Genomic DNA, 12,784 nt, shown 5'->3' with positions numbered 1-12,784 from the left:
AGTGTGATCCCGTAGCCATAGGCTACATGGGATACGGTCATTAGGTTTACAACAACTAGGTTGACAAGCATTGGGTCGACACCACTAGGATCTAGGTCAACATGGGTCTAGGTCGACATGACATTAGGTTGACACAAGCATTAGGTCGACATGGGGTTTTTCACTGTTTTGTGAGCTGACATGTGCCGACAGGCGGTATTTCATGCCCTACCATCCACTAGGGCGTGGTGGGAGAATAAAATAGTGTGCCGAGGGTAGCGAGGTAGCGTGTCCGAAGATGCACTTCAAACTGTGTCCATGTCGACTGTGTCAACATTCGGGTAAAAAAACAGCGAAAACCCCCATGTGGACCTTTTGACTGTCGACCTTGCCCATGTTGACCTAATGCTTGTGTCGACCTAATGTCATGCCGTCCTAGACCTATGTCGACCTTGTTCCATGTCGACTTAAACCCATGTCGACCTTGCTGCATGTCGACCTAGTGGTGTCAACCCAATGCTTGTCGACCTAGTTGTTGTAGACCAAACGATCCACACCCGGCTACAGGGGTGCCAAGCCGGGCTGCTTGATCTTCCTTTGATACATTGGGTGTTTTCGGAGAGTTGGTGCCCATACACTAGTAAGATTTATCTGCAGATCTGGCTGGCTGGAACAAAAACATGGTTATGACAGTTTGTCAGTTTTACAGCATTTCCAAGCAAATGGTCAACTGTCATATGCTCTCATCCATAACCATGTTTTTGTTCCAACCAGACAGATCTCCAGATAAATCTGCGTGTGTATGGCCACCAATCAGCTGCAAATATTACTTGATAAATGTATTAAGCCTGACCCTCTCCATGAGGGAGAAAATGCTCTGCTCCTGGCCTTCCCTGGTAATGTATGATTGCCATCACCTGTGGGGAGCTAGGTAATTGATAAGAAAGGTGTTTCACCACAGGTGATGGCAATCAGACATTACCAGGTAAGTCCAGGAACAGAGCATTGTGACCTCCTGGAGAAGATCAGGTGGGATTGGAGAGTGATAAATGATCAGCCATTCAGCTCCTAACTCTCCTTTCTCACACTCAGTGGCATTTACAGTAGGAGCTGATTGACTGGTCCTTTATCACTCTCCACGTTATCTCTTCTTAAGGCTTAATACATTTGGAGGTACTTGTTTCCTATCTGGGCGCCCACGATCAAAATCGCGGTGATCGGCGGTAAAAATCGCGGTGATCGCGGTCATCGCGGGCATCGCGGGTAAAATTGGATGGTCGCGATGCCCGCGATGACCGCGATCACCGCGATTTTCCCATAGGGAACAATGTTAAAAAGGCTGATTGACCGCGATTTCACTGTTAAATGGCTCAATTGACCCGATTTGGCCATATTAACCCTGAATTAGGCCCAATTAACCCTTAAATGTCCCCCCCAATTTTTGACGCCACCCCACGATCGACGCCAACCCGAAGCGTGGCGAGCGCAGCGAGCCCGCGAGGGGCGGCGGTACGCGTCCTCCGACCTTTTCATGCCCTACTATCCACTAGGGCGTGGTGTGAGAATATAATAGTGTGGCGAGCGCAGCGAGCCACCGAGCCCGAAGCGTGGCGAGCGCAGCGAGCCCCGCGAGGGGACGCGGATACCTTCACTGTGAAGGCCGCGAGGGGACGCGCATAATTGTGAAGGTATCCGCGTCCCCTCGCGGGGCTCGCTGCGCTCGCCACGCTTCGGGCTCGGTGGCTCGCTGCGCTCGCCACACTATTATATTCTCACACCACGCCCTAGTGGATAGTAGGGCATGAAAAGGTCGGAGGACGCGTACCGCCGCCCCTCGCGGGCTCGCTGCGCTCGCCACGCTTCGGGTTGGCGTCGATCGTGGGGTGGCGTCAAAAATTGGGGGGGACATTTAAGGGTTAATGGGCTCTGTGGCCCATTTAACATTGATTCCTATGGCCAAATCGGGTGGATTGAGGCATTTAACAGTAAAATCGGGTCCATCGCGGCTTTTAACATTGATTCCTATGGGAAATCGTGAGCATCGCGTCGCGGGCATCGCGGGTACATTTATGGCCGGCCGCGACGCGACCGACGCGATTTTTCAGGTTTAACATGGTTTTCAATGGGAAAATCGCGGGCATCGCGTCGGTCGCGTCGCGGGCAGGCATAAATGTACCCGCGATGCCCGCGACGGGCGCCCAGATAGGAAACAAGTACCCATTTGGATGAGTATGGGTCATTGGGTCGACCAAATTAAGGTCGACCTGCATTGGGTTGACCACTGAAGGTCAGCAGGGGTTAGGGGACACATGAAAAAAGGTCAACATGGCTAAGGGTGACAAAGTCTAAAGGCTGACACAAGCATTAGGTCGGCAATGTGAAGGTTGACAGTCATAAGGTCGACTTAAGTTATTCACTTTTTTTTGTCCCAGATGTTGACACAGACGACATGGACACTGAGAAAGTGCACCGCTTCTCCTCCCATGCCTCGCTGTGTCGGCATGCTTCATTATTCTATTTTCCCTCCACGCCGTAGTGGATGGTAGGACATGAAAAACTGCCTGTCGGCACATGTTGGCTCGAAAAGGGGGACTGTTTTGGGGAGTTTGTTTTAAGCCTCCTGAGGCTTAACAGGGTCAATTGATTAGCCCTGGGGCAAGACCAATACCAGCGGTAATTTACTGCGTTTAATTGGACCCCCTCCTTGTATAGGCTGCAGACAGGGTTAAATTCCCTCTGGTCCCTTGCCACACACCTCTGCACCACATGGAGCTAATCGATCAGTTGTTTCCTGTGATTGGTTGGTGGTGCTTGGCTGCAGGATAAAGCACTGTTTGTACTTGTGGGTGCCAGCATGTTGGCTGGTGATTTGGCAGCTGAACTGTGTCTAGCTAGAGCGAAGGTCACCGGGTGTAATCTTGACAAAAGTCTGATGTCCTACAATAAAAAAAAAAGCCATATTTCCAGCAAAAACATACTGGTTTGTCATGTGTCCGGTGGCAATATTGCAAACATATATGCCATGTAAAGTTACAAGTACCATGTGTTTTATAAGAAAAGACAGGACATCTACTTCATGTTATGAGAAACACTAGGGATGGTGGACAAGTCTCAAAACAACAAAACTGTAAAATAACATATTAGCTCTTACAGTTGAGTATGTGATAAGTTACCATGCAGATCATGCTTGCACACCATCAATATACATATATAATAAAGATGAATGACAGGATACAGTAATGTGTGTTGCTACACAGTGTAAAGCTGTGTACACACGGGGGCGATAGGGGCTGAAATCGCTGGAAATATGGTTGCAGGCGACCATATTGCCAGTGATGGGAGTGTGCCCCAGCGATAAATCGCCGGGTGCATGCTCCCGTTTTCAGCCCCATTCTAATCGCTGGTCGCAGGAGCTTGCTCCTGCGACCAGCTGATTACCTCTGCGGCTCCCCCGGCAGAGGTTCCCTTTCATCAGCGACCATCTCTGGTCGCTGATGAAAAGGAGACACTGAGCAATATATCTCCCCCTTGTGTATGAGGCTTTAAAGAAAGTGATATATACAGTCGGTCTGCTTCCGCCAAGTACATATTATGGCAGTCGTCCTACTCCGCTCAAGAATACTAATGAGATAAATAAAGAAATTATAAGTGTCTACACCACAGAAATGCTGTACGTGCTGTATGTGATCAGCACAATGGGCACAGGAAAATCATTTAAAATGATCCTTGTGGGTCAGCAGAATGGTGCATGTATGGGGAATCGATCCATTTACTCCAGATATACTAATATTTCTTTTCTGAGCATCTAGACATATAAACACATTTTTCATGCCTCACAGTTTCAGTAATCGGAGATCCCCATTTACCAAATGTAGGGCCAGTTGAGGCTAGACATGATCTAGCAATACACACCTTTATCAATGTACACAAGTTGGCGACATATCTTTAGGTGGGTTTATCGAAAGTATACTCCTCAAATGCCTCTAGGATACATACTGTTGCATAGGCAAATGCAGGGGGAGGGGGTTCCGGTTGCCCGGAAATCCTCCTCCTCTTGGCAAATGGCTCAAATGAAAACAATAGCAATAGTATGCAGTTTAACAACAGAGCTGCTGCACATGCCCAGTGGGTGTGGATTTGAGTCTTCCAACAGTGCACTGACCAGAGAGTAGCTGCCAGTAAGAAGACACAGGAGCCTTATCATAAGGTGGGAGAATGTGAGCATAGAAAGTGCAGTACTGGTACCATTATGTTTGTGTGTTTATTATGGTATATTTAACTTTTTCCTGACCACTTATTTATATTATTTAAATCTTTATACAGCATATACTATAGACCAGTGGTCACCAACCCGTCTCTTGCGAGCTACCGGTAGCTCGCCTGAGCGAAACGGGTGGCTCGACCACTGCTGCCTGCCCGATCCGCCCGCCCGCTGTTGCCGCTGGCTTGCGCCGCTATAGCTGCCACCTTGTGCCGCTATAGCCGCCGCCTTGCCCCGCTACAGCCGCCGTCACCTTCCCGCGCTGTAGTCCTTGTTACGGGGACCAGAGGAGACAGCAGGCGCTAGAAGTCATATTTGACCTCTAGCGTCTGACAGGGAGCACCGCGCTGAGCGCTCCCGGCACTTCCGGGTAACGCTGCAGCTCTGTGTTCCCAGTCATATGCAAAGTCAAATATGACTTCTAGCATGGTGTGGGGGAAGAACGGACGGACTCCATAAGCCAGCAGGGGGATGATGGAGCTGAGCTCCGATGCTGCAGCAGCCAGCAGCGAAAAGTTTATTATGGAGAAATTTATTATGGGGCAACTGCCCACTATGCCCATGTGAAGACGGGCATAGTGGAGGGGGCAAGCAGTGACCCCCTTGTCAATGAGCATTAACCCCTGACAACAAAAATGAACCCCTGACAGCAAGCAGGTAATTTACATTTTTTTTATTAGAAGCCATACTGTGGGACATTGTGTGCAATATGTGTAATGGGCATCATTTGTGTGGCACATGTTTAATGAGCATCAAGGTGTGGGGCATATGTATAAAGGAGCTTCACGTTGTGGGTCATAGGCATAATCGGCATCACGGTGTGTGGCATATGATTAATGGAGCATCACGGTGAGGCATATGTATAATGGTGCATCACGGTGTGGGGCATTTGTATAACAGAGTATCACGTTGTTGGGCATATGTATAATGAGCATTGTGTGTGTGTGTGGCATATGTATAATGGAGCATCACGCTGTGGGGAATTTGTATAATGGAGCTTCACATTGTGGCATATGCATAATGGAGCATCACGGTGTGGGGCATTTGTATAATGGAGCATCACGGTGCGGGGCATATAAGGGGTATCACGGACTGCACTATTGTGGTCATGTGTATCTGGCACTGCACTATTGAGGGCATATGTGTATCACACCCCCATTTTCCATGGCCGCACCCCATGTGGCTACAGCTCTTAGAGAGCTGACCATGCCCCCATAGCGTAAAAAATGGGGGATGTAGCCTCGCAGGTGTTCCACGGTAGTAGCTGAACCCTCTGAACTGCCTCCAGTGGTGTTGGGAGGTATGTTTTGGGGCATTGCAGTGTGTGGCATAATGTGTCAGGGGCATTACAGTTTGTGGCGTGTAAAGGGCATTTTTTGGGATATTATGCAGATTTTAAATTTTTTTTACTTTAGTAGCTCTTCAGGCAGTTTATTTTGTCGCGAGTAGCTCCCGACCCAAAAAAGGTTGGAGACCACTGCTATAGACCATCTATAGTATTAGATATTAATACTGTATTCCAAACAGTATCCAGTGTATAAAAAGACCAATGTGTTCATTAATGTCCAGGGATCGTTACTTGGATCTTCCACCACTCCCACAGATTCCCGCTCATACTCCAGTGTTCTGCAGAGTGGGAGAATGTGGACTGCATTTGGAAACCTAGAAATCCCGCGTTTGCCACTGCGGTGGAGTAAAAGTATCCAGGGGGGATGCCTGTGGTCGCTATAGTTCGAGTAGTGTCCTGCCAAAACTTGGAGACAACTGTGCAATCCCATGACATGTGCCAGAAAGAGCCGTCTGGCAAAATGAATTGTTACACTTAGAGTCGTTTCTACCTCCCATTGTGAGTAGTCGTATGGGGGTCAGATATACTCTATGTAGTATGAAAAGCTGAATTTGCTGAAATCTGGATGACATGGAGGAAATACAAGGGCTGCCCAGGGCTGTATCCCAGGTCTGCAATTGTTGAAGTGATTTTTGAACACCGCCCCGGAGTACTGTATAATTGGCCAATAGCTACTACAGGTCGGGTATCCCGTATCCGGGCATCCCGTATCCGAATTATTCCAAAAACCGTGTTTTTTTGGAATAATTCAAATCCCCCCCCCAACCCTCTTTTAATACTTACCAAGTCCTCCGGCGTCCATAGCAGGCCTTCAGCATCCTCTCCGGCGTCTCCAGCGGTCCCAGGAGTGCTTTGCGCGAGTGCGCGCACGCGCCGGTGACGTCACCGGCGCGCCTGGGAACTTGCGCAAAGCACTCCTGGGACCGCTGGAGACGCCGGAGACGGTGCAGGTGGCCTGCTGTGGACGCCGGAGGACTCCATGGACGCCGAGGGACCATCGGGGACCCACCAGGGGCAGGTAAGTATGGCTAAAAAAAAATTATTCCAAAAACCGGAATATTCCCTTATCCGGAATGCTCGTGGTCCCGAGCATTTTGGATAAGGGATACTCAACCTGTATACCGCACTGACTGCAGAACTTATGTAATTGTAAACCGTCCAATTCGGGGAAGTTAGAGGTGCCGTCCGGGTCCCACCCTTCTGTATGTAGAATATTGCTCACCTACATTGTATTGCTTTTCTAAAGAGTGGCAGTTTTACATTGCTGCATAATAAAACTTTTAATGGCATCAGACCCGGCAGCAGTTACGTCACTAACAAGGGGGGTAGTTTGGATTTCCCATCCCCTCTGACCCAGTCATACAGATGGGCCAATAAGGCTGCATAATAGTCTAAATAAGTCTAAATTGGGACTGTACGTTAAGGACGGGATGTACTAAGATTAAAATGCGGTAAACCCCCAGTTTTACCATCCAGGCCTGGAGCTTTTCCACCTTAGAAAGACTTAATTGCCGTTTCTACTTTGTCTGTTGTTAGGGGAGAGTCTAATAGATATCTCACCTTGGGTGTCAATGGAGGCAGTGGTATCTCACTCAAGTATTCACATTTCTCATCCTCACCACAGGTCAATTTAGTGCTATACAACTGTGTATAATATGAAAAAAATTGTGTGGCAATCTCATGTGTTTGATTGTATAATTCTCCACCTGGACCACTGACCCCGCACACAGTCAGGGGTGAATTTAGGGATCAGGCCGCCCCTAGGCACACCCCTATTTTCCCATATTCATTGTTCATATATCATGTATATATATATATATATAATCAAACTTCAGTCACAGCGGTACGCACCTTTTTTTTAAAAAATTCTGTAGTGCAGTGAACTCGTCTCGAGAGGGAGGGAGGGAGCCGGGAGCCTGGAGCTGAGGCACACACACAGTATGATGCCCACCCTGAACGCCCATTGACACAGCAGCCAATAGCGGCAGGGGGGGGCAGTGGCTCAGCTCAGCATCAGCACGCTGAGCTAGCTGAACTTCAAGTTCCAGACCAGACGGTGACATGGCTGTGGCAGGAGTCGGACTGCAAACACACATGTGAGAGGGCAGTGGTGAGTGACAAGCGGCACCGCCGCCGATCATGACACTGGCAGCGCTGCTCATCATTTGCCAATGCCCGCTCCGCTTGGCCAGGCTGCTGCACTGCCGGCCATCTGATCTCAATGTTGCCCACTGCCGCCCATACATTGTGCCCCTATGCCTGTGCCTCACGGGCGTAGTGGGAAATCCGGCCCTGCACACAGTGTTACTAGTTCTATCAGTGTTCGCCAGTCTGGATAAATAGCTGCCAGGCCTGTCTCCCATTGCATATTAGGAATGTTTAATAAACAGTAAATAGGTACTTGGCCTTGTCAGATACAGGATAAGGAAATCTGTCCATGACCCCACGGCTTCGAATCATTATTGTTTAGTGGAATCCAACCAGTCCTCCAGGTATAATCTTTCTAACGTTCTACATGATGTTTCTAGGTCTACTTTGGTCCGTTTGTAAAACAGTTTTAGATTGGCCACTTTTTTTTAATCAGAGTACCCCCCAAGAAGGATTTAAAAGCATCCCATACAACTGGTGCTGGAGCTGTGTTAGCATTTAGTTCCATAAATTCCAACCACAGTTTCTCCAGATCATCCCCAGTACCCATATGGTTGAGCTAGAAATGGTTCTGTTTCAAAAACACTTGCTCCCTTACCCCACCCATATCCACACCAAATGTTAACGGGGAGTGGTCGGAAATACCCCCTGATTCTTAGGTTATGGATTGTATTCAGGGTAGAACATCTTTCATGGTCAAGGCCAGGTCTATCCTAGAAAAGGCTGAAGGTGTGGGAGAAAAACAGGAGAACTGCCTAATGGATGGGGTGTTTTTGCCTCCACGCATCTATGTGGCCTTCCAGTGCTGCCATGAACTGTTTTGGTCTCACCATCCATGATCACATGTAGTCTGGATGGGAATAACATGGCATAGGAGATGTTAAGATCACTTAGTCGCCGTTTAACCTATAGGTATTGTCCCGTTCTTTTTGTACTTCCACAGCAAAGTCCGGGAACACGGATATCTTTGTCCTGTTCCCCTGTAACAGGCCTTTGGTATGGTTAAGTCCTAGGACAGTATCTCTATCCCTATAGTTCAAGAGTTTGGCTATCAGCATGCGAGGGGTGCACCCAGTGGTAGTGGCCTTGTAGGTACTCTGTGAGCCCATTCAATAGTGAAGAAAGGTGAAAAGGCATTAGTGCCGTAGGTGTCACATAACCATTTTTCCGCAAAAAGCTCTGGGTTTGGACCCTCCTCCTGGCAGCAGCTGTTGAGGTTGTGGCCAGCTAAGTGGGAGTGCAGCACCTCGAAGCGCAAACACATCCGGCGGTTTCTGGCTCCGATATGGCGCTGTTTCAGGGCTTCCATAACAGGACAGCTTGGTGGGACCGGCGGCTGTGGAGAGTCTTAGAACAGAGGATGCGGGAGGAGGAGGTCAGCCCACGGCGCGGCTCCTTGGTGCACACACATGCCCGGCGGCTTCAGGTTCTATGGTGAGGGTACAGGGCCTCCATCACAGGACAGCACTGGGACTGACAGCGTCTACCCCGTCCGAGCCCACGCCCCAGATCCCCCGCAGGCTCACATGAATGTGGCAGGTATTGTCCCCCACACTTGTGGAGATTTTAGAGCCAGGTGTGGGCCCTCAGGATAGGTAAGCCGGATATGTGGAGCGGAGAGCTACAGCAAGTATCTGCTTCTACACGTCCGACAAAGCCACGGCCCCTGAAAACTCTGCTTGTTAAAGTAACCAGATATATGAAAGTGAGCTTTGTCAGGAAATTGCAGCGATATTGCCGGAAATGAGCTGCCAAGTGATGAGGAGCTTCAGAAACTGACTTCAAATGTGACTCATGACTGAAGTCTGTGTTAACCACCGCCGCCCGTCTGCCTTACCTGGAACTGCTCAGTCTTCTCCAGTTGCCGGGAGGACAGGGGCTGGCGGCGGACAGCGAGCTCCGGTCCAGTCTACGGGCGGGCGTCGGGGACGTTGCCAGGCAACGCCCCGAACTTCAGCTCCGTGATTCACGGTGGGTTAGTGTTGGGGCGTTGCTTGTCAATGCCCCGAACTTCCATCTGGTGGTTCCCAGGCTCCTGAATACTGCGTCCCGTGTGCCTCCCTCGTGCTGTGCCTCAGTCTGCTTGCTCCAGGTTCCTGCCACAGCTTGTCAGCTTGCTCAACTCCTGTGCATCCTGCGTGTATCATCTTCCAGATAAGTCAGGGGTTGTTTGCATTTATTATATATTTCTGTACCATCCTTTTGCATTGTTGCATTTACTGTTCTGCCCACGGTTCCATCTCTGTGTATTGTTACATATAGTATTTGGGGGGTTTGTGTCACCGTTCTGCAGTTGCAGTTGTTTTTTGTATCGTAGGTGTGTGTGCTTCAGCCAGGCACTCTTGCAGAATCCCTGCCTCCTGTAGCAGCCTTGTCATCCGTAAGACCAGGCGGCACCGGGGTTGGGGTGGAACTAATCTACCCCGTCGAACGTGGCTGTTAGTGGTGAAGACTTAGTTTGCAGGAGGCAAACAGGACAGCCAGGGGTCCCCAACGAAAGGCTTGTACATACCCTGCATAACATTCTGGCTGATGGCTGATTATAAATAAATATTTAGACTCCCCTACCCCACCCCGCAGAGGGGGTGTCCGTGGGAGCAAATGACGCAATTTGCGTCTTTGTACCCCCACTGTGCAATGCCTGAAATACCGGCACTGCAAAGCAGGGGGCTTGGCCACGAGGACATGATCGCATTGGCCATGCCCACACACAGATCATCGGCCGGCCACACCACCCCCATCCCACCCTGTCAGTGTCCCCACCCCCGTGCTTCAGTGAACTGACTTCTCTCTCCTGAAGATGGCAGCCGGGAATTTGGCAAACCTGGTTTAAATGTTCACCACTGTGCGCTTATCTGCTACCTTTGTCTAGTCGCCTGATTTGAACTCTGTGGTTCCAAACAGTTTTATATCTTTATTGAAGTAGTTCAATTATGGGAGTGGTGCCAGCATTCACATTGATTCATGCACGTGTAATAAATGTGTCACATACTAATGAAATGTTGCTGATCAGGATAGTTATATTAAATAGCCTCAGTAGCTGGTTATAATGGGGTTTATTTACTAAGATTTTATTACTACTCAAGATGGGATTTTGCCCATAGCAACGACTCTTTTTATTTATTTAGACACTTATAGAACACAGGTGCTCAAACTCGGTCCTCAGGTCCCCACACAATGTATATTTTCATACCTTCTAACTGTCCCGTTTTTCCCGGGACCATCCCACGTCCCACCCGGGGCCGGCAGTGTCCCGAGGCGGGGGCAGTTGGGATTCGCCTCAGCCTGAAGTGAATAGATACTGCACAGCGTCTATTCAGCATCGCAGAAGGGGGAAACCGGGGACGTGACCTAATTGTGACTAATTTGCATATGTCACAACCTACTTAGCATAGGCCACGCCCCCTTTCCGTGTGCCCGCACAGCTGCGCCGCGCAAGTGTCCCTACTTCCACTCTTCAGAAGTTGAGAGGTATGTGTTTTGCAGGTCTCCTCACAGAGGGCCAGATGCACTAAGCTTCAAAAGTGATAAAATGGAGAGTGATAAACAGCCAGCCAATCAGCTCCTGTCTGGCATTGGTAGGAGCTGATTGGCTGGCTGTTTATCACTCTCCATTTTATCACTTTTGAAGCTTAGTGCATCTGGCCAGAAGTGAAATAATTAGCTCCACCTGTGGATCTTTTAAAATAGGTCAGTCAGTAATGAGTGCACCTGTCAGCTGATCTGGAAAATGTGAACTGTGTGGGGTCCGGAAGACCAAGTTTGAGAACCACTGTTCTAGAAGATAGTGGATTGAATCTGATTGGTTGCCCATAGCAACATACCATTTTCAATACAAATCTCATTTTAGTAAATGAACTCCAATGTGTTAAACAGAGTGAAAATGAATAGGATAAGAGATTCAGAAAGTGAGAGATTTGGAATCTCCAGGTTTTTTTAAGCGGCAATCATTTACACTGCAAAACCAGTTTGATTTTGCAGTGTAAATGATTGCTGCTTTAAAAAACCTGGAGATTTCTTACCAAATCTCTCACTTTCTGAATCTCTCGTCCTATTAAATTTCACCCATAATCTCAAATGATGTCAGAACGTCTGTTAAAGTCTGACATTGGCCTTTATTCTGTTCACTCGCAAAGGTAAATTCCTTCTCAAATGGACAAAACCATGTGCACTGCAGGTGGGGAAGATGTAACTTGTGCAGGGCTATTTGAAATAATACCCATACACACCAGAAAATATAGGGACTTACCCGGGAATATGGTACCGGGATCATGCAGGGACATTCCCAGGATGGCCCCTTTTACACTAGCCTAGTCCCTGCATTCTCTGGTGTGAGGGGGAGAGAACCGCCCCCCCCCCCCCCCTCATTTTAACCAACCAGCTATATCTTCTAAACCAACTGACCAATTTACATGAGACCAGTATCATATTGAAGAACTTTTAAGTGGGCTTTGAATAAATTTGGTCCCGTGAAATCTGCCCCCAAAAAATCTTTTTACCTGCAATATCTCTGTTATCAGCCAGCCTGGTATCAGATTGAAGGCCCAGCGATTTAGGTTTGACTGAGATCAACCTCGAGAAGGAATTAGAGGTTTCTTCAAGTACCTTGGGCTCTGGTTATGTAGAGATTTGAAAGTCGTTAAGCCAATATTAAAAGTGGTTTGCCATCTTATATTCCTTTCACATCGCACAAATAGGATGTTGCCAGGTCGACCCTTGTCAATGTGCAATGTGAAACGGCCTTTTTTAAATTAAAAGTAGGGTTAATCCCAGGTCACTGTGCAGTGAGAACAGGTACCTTGGGTCGAGCGACCCGGGTCCCATAATCAGTATAAGGAGGAGGCAGCATCAGCTCCAAGCGCTGCCTCCTAATGATACGCGGCGCTCTGCCAACTTGCCGCAAAGAACAATCATCACAAATGCTCGGGATGGATATGTGTCGCATCGCATACCATAAGGCATACGATGGTATGCGATGCGATGCGATACAATGTTAGCAGATGTTATACAATTTCAAATTGTATACCATCGAATTGTATGCCATTGTA

Source organism: Crinia signifera, chromosome 11 (assembly GCF_055691185.1).
Source record: "Crinia signifera chromosome 11, ASM5569118v1, whole genome shotgun sequence".
NCBI lineage: Eukaryota > Metazoa > Chordata > Amphibia > Anura > Myobatrachidae > Crinia > Crinia signifera.
The sequence above is the reverse complement of the archived record's forward strand: the minus strand, read 5'-3'. Positions refer to the sequence as shown.